Genomic DNA, 13,074 nt, shown 5'->3' on the forward strand with positions numbered 1-13,074 from the left:
AGGTCTAGATTTTGTTAATTGCCTCGTCATGATGTCAATTAATGGGTTCCTGTCTTCTCTGCATTCCTTCTAAATTAACTATTATTTCTAGATACTTGATAAGATACGGGTTTAATTTTTTTGGCAAGGTAGGAGGTGATGTGTATTTCCTTCAGGAGTTACATAACTTCTGTTTACCTTTCTTTTTGTGATGTTAGCAGCTGGTAATGATCAATGACTAGTTTCCATTAATTATCGGAGCTGCAAAATGGTGACATTTGAATTCAATTATCCTTTCTTTGTTGAGAAAATTACTGAATTTCAAGGAGAAAAAAAATCACCTTTCTTTTTTCATGTACCCAGTGGTGAATATTCTTGTGTATTTTCTACCCCTATTGCAATTATCTAGGGATAGTTTGGACCAGAGTGGAAGGGTAGAGATAGATAGTCAGATTCTGGATAATTCCCAAATAGCTAACATTTATTGAGCACTTGCTATTGCATTTGTTTAGTTAAAAATAAATAAATATAGCATTAACTTTGTGCTAGGCACTATTATAATCACTGTGTTAATTTTAATTTATTTTATTTTATTTTCATAGTGACCCTATGGAGAAGGCATTTTTGCCAGATACAGAGCTCAGTATAAGGAATCTGATTTTTGGCCAAACTCCTATGTATGATTTATCAAGCCAAATCCCAGGCAATTACAAAGGCCTTACCTGGCAGACCTCCTGGGGGAAAAGCTGCCTTCTCCATTAAATTTGGCCACAGCCAGTGAATTGCAGTCTTTCAAGGGAGTTGCAGTCAAGGACTCAGGTCCTTCTGCTCTCACTCATATTTGCATTTCTAAGCCAAGCACCTCTCTTCATCCTTTTTGTGTTGCTATAACAAAATGCCACATACTGGGTAATTTATAAGAAAATAAACTTGTTTCTCACAGTTCTGGAGGCTGGGGAGTCTAATATCAAGGAGCTGGCATTTGGCAAGGGCCTTCTTGCTGTGTCATCCCATGGCAGAAGAGAGAAAAGCAAAAGAGCCAGAGAGTAAGAGGGGGCTGAACTTGCTTTTATAACAAGCCTACTCTTGAGAGAACTAACCCACTCCTACAATAATGACATTAAGTCATTGATTAGGGCGGAGCCCTCATCAATAAGCCCTTATCTCCCCTTATTAGGCCTCATTTTCCAATACCGTTGCACTGGGGATTAAGTTTCCAACACACTATCATCAGGGGACACATTCAAACCATTCATTTGGAGACTTCTTTATATTTGGGGCCTTCAGCCTGGGCCTTCTTCAGGCATCTCGGCTGAGGTATTTCTTATCAAGGGAAGGGAAGGAAAACCTTGAAGACACCTTTCACTACTTCAGATCAGTACAGAGTACTTTTGTATGTCCAGACCTTTCCCTTTCCCTTTCCCTTTCCCTTTCCCTTTCCCTTTCCCTTTCCCTTTCCCTTTCCCTTTCCCTTTCCCTTTTCCTTTCCCTTTCCCTTTCCCTCCCCACAACACCTGAGTCCACATAACTGCAGAAGCTTTTTGTTCAGGGGTCCTTCAGCAGTGAGATGGCCCTACATTTGTGCTGAGCCACCTTGCCCTCAACAAGTACATGATTTCATGGTGAAAAAGGAATGCTAAGAGCTAGTGCTTTCTCCCATTTGAGACATTAGTTGTACCATTTCAGTGAGTGGTTAAAGGCTTGACCATCACTTTCATGTTGGTTTACTGTTTTTAATCAGTTTCTCTGACATCTGGCAGAGCCTCTGATCAGCTTTGGTCTTGCCTCACCAGGCCTGGCCCAGAGGGCTTTCCATGTAGGGGAAAGGGGATACAGGCACCTGTGGATCACAGATCTAAAGAGATAGCCATGAAGAGCCTGGACAGATAGAAACAAGGAGACAGAGAGAAAGAGGGAAAGAGAGAGAATGTGCCTTCCTGTCCTCATATAATTCTTATTCCTTAAACATTCAAAACTGCTGTATATGGCTGGCCTCTAACTAACAGGTCCCACAATTTATCAATCAGTTACTGTTCCTATTGTTCCTGCGGCTGTTCTTAAAGTTCCAATGCCCACTCCTTTATTGACCATCCTGAGACCCGGGATGGGTAATATTAATTTTCTATGAAATGAATTTTAAAACTCGTATATCAAGGTACCCACAAAGCCACTCGGCATGAGAGGTCAAATATTCTCTCAAATATTCCCATTGCAAATTCTGCCTAGGCACATTCTCCATTGTTATAGCTCAGTAGAAATCAGTAATGAGCTCAAATGACTGCATAAATTACTCCATAATAACATAATGCCAGCAATATTAAAATGCCTCAAAATTTGAATATGAACATCCTACCAGGAATAAATTTCTCAAGAGAAATAAAAGCCAAATATTAAATCTCCTTCCTCTTCATATATATTAAAGCACAAAAACTTAAAAAAAAATTCCTTTGCCCATTACCTCTGCTCAAGCTCAGCCAGAATAATTTCCTCTAAATATCTGGGTAGAATTCGGGTTCTTTCCATAGCTACAGCCTGAGGTATTTCACCAAAACAGGTAATTATCTTGGTATCTCTAAAGGGGAATTAATCAAACCCTTCAACCCTTTCTAAGCTAAAAATTAAATCAAATACATAAGATTATTTAAGCTACACCAAGAGAATCTAAAAAGTATAACAAGTACTCACTCTAGCAAAATGTTCCCCAAACCACATATAGCGCAATCTTTAGCCACATGAGGGATGCCAAACATTGTACATAGCAGAGACTTGTTAAACTCTAAAGGAGACAGGTCTGATCAAGCAGTTTCAACTCATCAATCTGCAGACACGAAACGAATTTGTATATTTGCAGTAATCACCATCATCTTTGATTTGTAGAGATCTGACCCTAATAGGTAATAAGGCTGCTTAAGCTTTTCAACTATCTGTTTCTTACGCTTAACATCAGTCCAATATGATAACTTTTTAAAAAGTTACCTCCGTCTCATTTTGGTTCAAAATCCCCTTCCTCTATCCCATCCCTATAGACTCTTCCTCCTCCATTCCAGGCTGTACTGAACCACAGAACTTTTGTTTTGGATTATAACTTTCTCTCTCATCTTCTTTGCCTCTCCTTTGCTTCTTCTGTGGGCTTACTCTTGGGAGGGGTGGGTCATCTCAGGGGGGTCCATTATTTTTTATAATTCCCTGTTGAAGTAAGTTTTCTCTCCTGTGTTATTTTAAAATACATTTTGTCTGCATAGTATTCCATGGTGTATATGTGCCACATTTTCTTAATCCAGTCTGTCACAGATGGACATTTGGGTTGATTCCAAGTCTTTGCTATTGTGAATAGTGCCGCAATAAACATACGTGTGCATGTGTCTTTGTAGTAGAATAATTTATAATCCTTTGGGTATATACCCAGTAGTGGGATGGCTGGGTCATATGGTACATCTAGTTCTAGATCCTTGAGGAATTGCCATACTGTTTTCCATAATGGTTGAACTAGTTTACAATCCCACCAACAGTGTAAAAGTGTTCCTATTTCTCCACATCCTCTCCAACACCTGTTGTTTCCTGACTTCTTAATGATTGCCATTCTAACTGGTGTGAGATGGTATCTCATTGTGGTTTTGATTTGCATTTCAGTTTGCGTCCTTTGTAGGGACATGGATGCAGCTGGAAACCATCATTCTTAGCAAACTATCACAAGAACAGAAAACCAAACACCACATGTTCTCACTCATAGGTGGGAACTGAACAATGAGGAAACTTGGACTCGGGAAGGGGAACATCACACATTGGGGCCTATCATGGGGAGGGGGGAGGGGGGAGGAATTGCACTGGAGAGTTATACATGATATAAATGATGACCTGATGGGTGCTGACGAGTTGATGGGTGCAGCACACCAACATGGCACAAGTATACATATGTAACAAACCTGGACGTTATGCACATGTACCCTAGAACTTAAAGTATGATAAAAAATAAAAAATAAAAAAATAAACAGCAGGCATATACAATAAAAAAAAAGAAAACAAAAAAATACATTTTGTCTTGTTTTGTGTACCTATTTGTTCATTTATTACCTCTCTTGATAAATGAAAAACAGAACCTGTGTCTAGTTTCCTGCTCTGTCCCTTTGCAAATAACGGTTCTTGTCAAATACTAGATACTCAGTAAATATTTTGTTGAGAGAATGAATCACTGCTCATCTGGCTCATTCTGTGAATTCTATCTGTACAGGTTAGGGAGTGGGGTTTAATACATCTGGCTAGTTGAGGGACCCAGTTTCTCAAAGGTTTCTTGTTATGGGTGATCCTCCTGCAAGATTTGGTTAGAGGTTCCATATGGTCACTAGACGAAGGCATTAACCATATTCCCTTGTTTAATATGCTTTTCCCCCCATACTTTGGCAATTTCTGGCAAGCCTGAAGAGTGCTAATTTCACCTGTCAGCTGTATCCCTAAATAAGGACCTGTGGACACAGGTGGAACATCATCTTGTGGAGATTTGGGCAGGATAAAGGTGGCCACGCCATTCTCTCTTCGAGGGTCTTCCCCTTTGCTGTGGCACTTACATGGGTATCCATGTCCTTCTGCTCAGCACGAGCCAGGTTCTTCGGTCTCCCCTGGCACTCTTCCTCATAAGATAGCACTTCACAAACTCTGCTCTTCAGAAGGTAATATCACCTTCACATATGTGTATGTTAGAGGGAACAGGGCTTGCTATGCTGACTCCTCTAGAATTCCCTTTTGGACTATTTTTGCTGTAATATTCACCTTTGGTACCTCTAGGAGAGCAGAAAAGGGTCGTAATAAGTAATTCATAACTTTATAATCCATTGGAATAGTGAGATAGATAATAATATGATAGCAAAGGAGTGTCATTTGTGTGCAATCTTGCCAACCAGGCTGTACCAGTTTTGTAGAACTCGTGTCTCCTCCTCCTATTGCTGTTCCTGGAGTTTCCCTTAAAATTCCATGAGAAGCAGAGGCCTAGGACCCATAACTTCCCTCAAACCTTGTTTTTCCAGCTTTTCATCTCCAGCTGTTGAATAACTTCCCAGCGGCAGTCTGAAACTCCCTTTCCACCACCTATTGCCCTTTGCAACAGAACCAGAGTTTCTTAAAGGCCTGCCTCTTAGCACAAGTTGAGAAACAAGATACATAGGGTAGGGGGATTAAAAGCAAAAAATCAATTGCAATCTCATGTCTTCATGTCAACACTCCAAAGGTAATGAACGGTAGAAATCCGAGAGTGCCCCCCATAGCTCAGTGCCCTCCCCTGGCAGAGGTACTTTAAAAAGACACTGCATCTTTTGAGATAAGAGTATTATAGCTCTGTAAGGGCATTTCTCCTTGACAGGTTTTGAAGTTGTCAGAAGATAAGCCTGGTTTTCTAGAGCCAGAGAGTCTTTTTGCTGATGGGAAGGAGTCTCACTCTGCCTGAATCCAGAATATGCTTGCCCAAGTGAAGGCCCTAATTATCTTAATCCTTAAACTCAATCCCTTTATTTACTAAACCCAAATACAATTCCACACTTGAAGACACTAGACAAAAAGTTGGGTTAACCTCCAAATCTGGCATTTTTTAAACCTAATGAAACCCCTGCAGACACCAGTCACAGTAAAAACTGCAGCAGCCCACAAGTTGAAATACTGGCTAGACCTTTTTTCTTTTAAACCTGTTCACTGCCAGTTGTGGTGTCCCAGGTCTGTAAATCCAGCTACCTGAGAGGCTGAGGCTGGAGGATCACTTGAGCCCAGGAATTTGAGGCTGCAGTAAGCTATGATTGCACCACTGCACTCCAGGCTGGGAGTAAGATCCTGTTTCTAAATAATAATAATAATAATAATAATAATAACAACTGTTCACCCAAGCTACTCCAAGACACCTTTTCTTGCCTTTCTATCCTGCATATGGATTTTTTGAAGTTTCCAGGCTTCTGCATCAGGCTTTGGGTTTGAGGGTGAGAAACAGCATCGTTGTCCTTTCAGATTAGAATCCAGTCAAAGCAAAAGACACAGAACAGCCATCAATATAGCAATAATTGGTTTATTCAAGAATCGTCAGTGGAAACTACAACCAGTGTGTCAGTTTGTTGTTAAACAGGATAAAACTATCTCCATATAGATTACGTATTAATTACAAAGGGAAAATGGTTGCTTTACTATAGAGAAATCACATTAACCAAGTGAAGTTAACATTATCTCTGATGGGACAAACTAGCATCATGCACTTCCTGATGTGATGAACTGAGAGAAGTGCACATCATCCGTGTAGTATTCCTGACCAAGACACAAAACCTAAATCCAATAATGAGAAGACAATCAGATGACTCACACGAAGAGGGCATTTACAGAACAACTGAATGGTCGTCTTCAAAAATGTTCATGTCATGAAAGCCAAAGAAAGGCTGAGGAGTTGTTCCAGATTAAAGAAGACTAAAGAGATGTCACAATCCAATGCAAGATATAATCCTGGATTGGAACATGGATCAGGAAAAACGATGGTTATAAATGGCATTTCTGCAACAATTGGCAAAGTTAGAATATGTACTGTATAATAGGTACTAGTACTGTGTCAGTACTAAATTTCTTGAAGTTGATAGCAGTATTGTGATTACATAAGAGAAGGTCTTTAGTTTGACCTTCTAGGTTGTTAGTATACATATACAGAAGAATTTAGGAGAGAAGATTCATGATATCTTCAGCATACTCTGAAATGATTCTGAGAATATGCAAATATGCAAATATTTATGAAGATAAATAGAGTGTATGTGAAAAATGTTAACAATTGGTGATTCTAGATAAAGAGTATATGGGTATTCATTGCCTTATTCTTGCAATTGTATGTAGTTTAAAATGTTTCAAAATTTTTTCAAAATATTGAAAAATAAGTTGAAAGAATAACAAAACTAAAAAGTAAACCTAAAAAAATATATACAAGCCTCAGATTAAAATATCAGCATTATTACTGGTAAAACTGGATTGGAAACCATGAAGGTTAAAAAGATAGATAGGTAGATAGATAGGTAGATAGATAGATAGATAGATAGATAGATAGATAGATAGACAGATAGATAGATAGATAGATGATGGATAGATACATAGATAGATACACAGATAGATACATAGATAGATATGCATTTTGCTTCCTACTTCATCTGGAGGTGATTTACTAAAGACAGAGTCACAGGCAAACCAAAGCATTCCCCAACCTGCTCACCACCTTCTCTCCATGAGAAGAGTATACTTCTGTAATGTGCTTAACCACATGGAGTGTATTCTGTTGTTCTTTCTGTAACTTATTATAATTTCACCTGAAACATATCCACAATAGCTTTTAGAGTTTCTGTTTTTGAAAAGTCTCTGTGGCATTTAAAATAGTCAAACTTAGAGAATCAGAGAGTAGAATGGTGGTTTCCAGGAGTTGGAGGAAGGGGAAAATGGGGAGATATTGGTCAAAGAGTACAGAATTTCAGTTATGCAAGATCGATGAGTTCTGGAAATCTAATGTACAGCAATGTTCTATAGTTAACAATATTGTATTGTATACTTGAAATTTGCTAAGACAGTAGATCTTTAGGGCTGGGTGTGGTGGCTCACATCTGTAATCCCAGCACTTTGGGAGGCCAAGGTGGGCAAATCATGAGGTCAGGAGTTCGAGACCAGCCTGACCAATACGGTGAAACCGTGTTTCTACTAAAAATACAAAAAATTAGCTGGACATAGTGGTGGGTGCCTGTAATCTCAGCTACTCAGGAGGCTGAGGCAGGAGAATCACTTGAACCTGGGAGGCAGAGGTTGCAGTGAGCCGAGATCACACCACTGCACTCCAGCCCAGGCAACAGACTGAGACTCCATCTTAAAAACAAACAAACCAAAAAGAAGCAGACCTTTAGTATTCTCACCACAATAAAAGAAGAAAAGAAAATGGTAACTACAAGAACTGATGGCTATGTTAACTAGCTTAATTCTGGTGGTTATTTCACAATGTGTGTGTGTGTATATGTGTGTGTGTGTGTGTGTGTGTGTCTATATATATGTATACACATAAAGTTGTACACCTTAAACATATACAGTATTTGTTAACTATATCTCAATAAAGCTGGAAAAAATAAAATAAAAACATGTTTATACTTTATATTTTTGGTATATTCACCATTTGTAATTACATACTTTATTTTTAAAAGTATTTTTATACATAGTCTTATATCTGCCAAATTTTAAATTGTCAGTCTTTTGGTGTTTAAATGTTTTATACATTGTTTCTTTTGACAATCATGTACTACAATCGCTTGACTTCTCACTTTTTGGCCATCTAGTTTCTGATGTCATGCTTATTTTCAGCTTTGGGAGTCCTATTCAGAGTCAATTCTTTTTTTTTTTTTTTTTTTTTTTTTTTTTTTTTTTTTTTTTTTTTTGAGGCAGAGTCTCACTCTGTCGCCGGGAGAGTCAATTCTAAGCAACTCTCCACATTGCTGTGAGCTATGTGTTCCCCTCTCCAGGGACTATCTCAGATGCTTCACTTATTTTGGCTTAGAGCAGGTGTCTCAGACTCAGCCTCTCCTCTCTTTGCCATTTTGAAAATCAATATCCCCTCAACCTTAACGTTATAGGAACCTGGCTGGCTTTAGGGAAATTCCCACAGCCTGTTGGCCTCAGCAGAGTTCCTGCCACTCTGGTTTAGCAATCCTCACTTTTAGCTGCTCCAGCCATTGTTCCAAGCCTCTGGGGCTTTGACTTCCTTCCACACTGGCACTGCTTCCAAATATTCCCACCTCAGCTCCTGGCCATAAGAATCCAGGCCCTGTCCCCTAGAAAATCCAGGTTGTTTTTGTTACTATCGTTTTTAAGTAGTTGCTGAAAACTCAGAAAAATGGGGGAATTGAAATAAAATAGACAATGAAACCTATAATCTCTTCTTTCTGCCTCATGCTGCAGACACACTGGATATCTGGACAAGAATTCATAAAGTTGCTGAGTTTAATGATGTTTCCTCTGTGGTTTTTTCCTTGTGGGTTATTTAAATTTGAATTATCAATTTATCTTCAATGTTTCTTCTCCTCTTATGAAAGTTTTACAGGCCAGAGGCTCTGAAAGTGTCCCCTTCTGAATGATTAGATCTCCAAGGGTTTAACTTCTTTGACCAGTTTTAATGACAATTTGTCAGCCTGGATTGTTGAGGACTGGGGTGACCTTTTTTCCTATGCACATTCCCAGGTGAATGACAAGCATTTTTATTGTTGTTTTCTATTCTCAGGCCTGTAGGTGGAGTTTTTTCACCTTTTTTCATAATTAAGTGGAACTTAAAGGCTTCCAGATTCGTACAGGAGCTTAATTTCAGCATTCCTTCTTTCACCAAGTAAAGATTGCATCTTCCGCCCCATATTTTGTGTTTGGGACTTGTTCTCGTTTACACTGTTGTACTCTCAGCTCCTGATTACTCCTGTGCCTTGAGTTTCCCCTAAGTTCTGATACTCTGGGATGTCACATTTTTTCTTAGAGTTTTATGAATTCTTGTCCAGATATTCAGTGTGTTTGCAGCATGAGGCAGAAAGAAGAGATTATAGGTTTCATTGTCTATTTTATTTCAATTCCCCCATTTTTCTGGCTGTTCTCGTGGCATTTCCTTTATAACATTTCTTAGCCTCCCTGACTGCAGTCATAGGATTGACTCAAGTCCATGGGTATAGACTTAAGCCCATTAGTGAGGCCCATCAACCCTGGGCAAGGTGACTGGCTTGGAGATTATCACATTCACTCAGTAGAAGTCAATGAGATGAAGGAAGATATTTTCTTACATACTTGATAAACAATTTAAAAATATACAGGTTGGTCATATGGTAATGTTATTGACCATAATATATATTATAATTTTTATTTTACAGTTTTCCATTAGATGTTGCTTGCTTATGACCAAAAATCACTCAAAGTAATATAATTTCTTTATTTAAAAAGTCAAATCTTTATATTCTTTTGATGAAAGGGGCAGGTATATGGAGAGCTAGAAATTCTCCCTAGAAAGGCCCCACCTGTTAGCACGAGGTAAAGCCCCTCATTTATTCCCCATTAGGTAATGTATTTTAATTTTCTACACACCGTGTATCACTAGCTGAAGTTATCATATCCATTGGATTACTTATTTTGTTGTCTTCCCCCAAAAATCATATCTCCATAAGAACAAAGACCTTATCTCTACTGTTAACCAGCATATCTGCAAGGTCTAAAATAGTACCTGACATCTCTCACATAGTAGAGATTCAGTATTAGTTAAATAAACCCTAGCTACAACTCAGATTTTTCCTGCTTGACATCTTCACAATCACTTGTTTATGCCCCAAATGAAAAAAAATGATCATCTCTATTAGGACGTTTTCAGAAGTATGAGGATGCACGTTTGCTAGAAAGCAGAAAAAAATGACTCCTTGATCTCATTGGCTTGTATCAGATGTGTGACCATCCCAAGTCAATTACATTGGCCAAAATTATGGTCTTCACTAATTGACTTTAGCCAATCAAGACTCATCCATGGAGCTGGGGTTGAGAAGAATCCACTTGAGTTAATTTGCTAAGATGTGAAAAAGATAGTTCCCCCAAAGAATATTCTGATGCACTTACCATGAAAGAAGATATATGTATATTAGTATCTCCAACAGCTATCCACTCTTTCACTCAACCTGTAAGACAGAATCTTACAAAAGACAATTTGAGTCCAGGGAGGTCAAGGGACTCACAGGGCATAAGCAAAAGATTAAAATTTTCAGTTCTTAAAAGATTAAAATTGGAATAAAATGCCCTGCTCCTCTGCCTTTTATTTAATTTCTTGGTACACATTTATTCCTTTGTTTATCAGCAAATATTTATTGATCATCTACTATGTTCCAGACACATACTTTGGCAGGTATTGGTGCAAAAGCAGTAAGCTATATGAACAAGGTCCCTATTCTAATAGAGTTTATATTCCACTGTGAAAAACAAATGACAAACTGAAGAATATGTGTTTATATAATACCAGGTAGCAATAGATGCCATTAAAAATAAAGCCTAGTAAGTGAATAGCAAATGTCAAAGAGTGATATCTTATGAAAGGTGATCGAAGAAAGCCCCGCTAAGAAGATACAGTTGAGCGGAACCAATGTGGTATAAGAAACTGAGACGTGAGACTATCTGTTGGAAGGGAATTGTATGCAGAAATAAAAGCAAATAGCAAAGGCCTTGAGGTGGCAGCATGCTTGGCAAGTTCGTGGAAGAGCAAGGAGATAGTGTGACATTTAGAAAAACTAAATCAACCTTTCCCAACTATAGTGTCCTCTTTGTAAACAGAAGTTAACCTAGTAGGGTTGTACTATGAATAAAAGGGGACTATACATAGTACGTCTCTTTCATACAGTAGGTGTTCAGCCAAAGATGGCATCTTTCTTTTAGTGTCCTTCACTTTTCCCTTGGGTTCAATCTCCACTCAAGTCATCTTAGGACACTAACCAGCCACACGCTCAATTTGCCTGTGTAAACCTTCTGGGTTTGAAAGCAGCTGTACTTTGAATTATTCCATGCCCAAACCATGTGGTTTCATGATCCTTTTGTTCACGATCCTGTTACACTAACCACAATCCACAAAGGAGACTGCAACACGCTACCTTCTTCAGTCTTGTGTATCCAAGTGGATTTTTTTAGACTAAAGGGGTAGTGTGGGTGTCTGATCATATGAGTCAAAGGTTCCAACCAGAATATAAATACAATCCAGCTCTTGGTCAAAAGAAGCCAGTGTCAATTTGTGTAAACCAGACCATGCTATGTAGCATAAACCCTCGTAAACCATTGAAATTTATTCTCCATTAACATTTCCAAATGTATCAGAAATAATATTTTCTATTTGGTTTCTACGGTGCTATTTCTAAATAGCCAGGTCTTGCTTCATGCATAACTTATATGTATATATCTTGTGTGTACACATGTGAGTGGAGGAGGTGTCTGTGAGTGTGCAAATAAACTAATCTAAGATATTTATTTGCCTGGGATTTTTGTAGATCCTATTATGACACTTGTTTTCAAACTCAGCTCCACAAAGTATTTTAGAGCTATGAGAGATGGAGACTTGGGGATCGGAAATGTATGTGGGATGAGCTGTGGACCAACTGAAACTTCAGCTTTTATCTATTTTCCATACCTGGTAAGATTTCATTTGAATGAAGAGTTCTGCTCATTAAAAAAATTGGAACTGTCTTAGGATACTAGAACAAAGCCAAAGAGAGATTTTCCCAGAGATAAAATTAAGCAAGTTATGTCCTATTATCAGATGGTGAAGAGAAGAGGATGTTAGATCAGGCATTTACCTTCCTTCCAATAAACAAGAAAATGTTCCCTTCTTTCTAATTTATCATGTTAGGTACACGTTGAGTGTATATGGATGAAGATTTAAGTGAAAGAAGGAAAATCTAGACGATTGCATGATTACTGTGAGAAAAAATAGTAAAGTATAGCACCAAAAGAACAAATCACTTTAAGCTTCCTAATTGACATTATTTCTGATTTGCTAATTGCATTAACAGGGAAGTGAGTTTTCATTTAAAGATATGTGTCATTCCACAAAGTTATAGAACTATTTCAAAGGTTCAGAGTCAAGATTACATAACGAATTTATATAAGCTATTAAATGAACAAGGTCTTATTAGCAGTAAAATTGTTAAAATTCTAATTAGAGTTATATTGCCATAACATGTAACTTGTATAGTTATATTCCCAAAACAAAATTTATCTAAGATTTTCATTAAGAATATTAGAATTTCATTTTTTAATGAAATTGAAAAGGTTATTTGTGAAAAATAAGGTATGATTTTTCTAATTGGCATTGTTTCAGACTGACTATCTTCCATTATGTTGACCTCTTCAGGGTAGTCTCATTCAAAATGAAGCGCCGGTCCGTTTGATCCAGGGTCTCTTCCAGCTTAAAAAGCCCATGATTCTATGAAATGTTGCCTTGTGAAGTTTTCCACACCTCCCATGATGTTTGTACTGGAACATGCCCGGATAGTGGAGAATTTCCAGTTCTTTTTACTGATTTGTTTTTTCATTTTCTTCCACCCAGATTCTGAAAGGGGGAAAATG

Source organism: Rhinopithecus roxellana, chromosome 10, assembly GCF_007565055.1.
Source record: "Rhinopithecus roxellana isolate Shanxi Qingling chromosome 10, ASM756505v1, whole genome shotgun sequence".
Lineage (NCBI taxonomy): Eukaryota > Metazoa > Chordata > Mammalia > Primates > Cercopithecidae > Rhinopithecus > Rhinopithecus roxellana.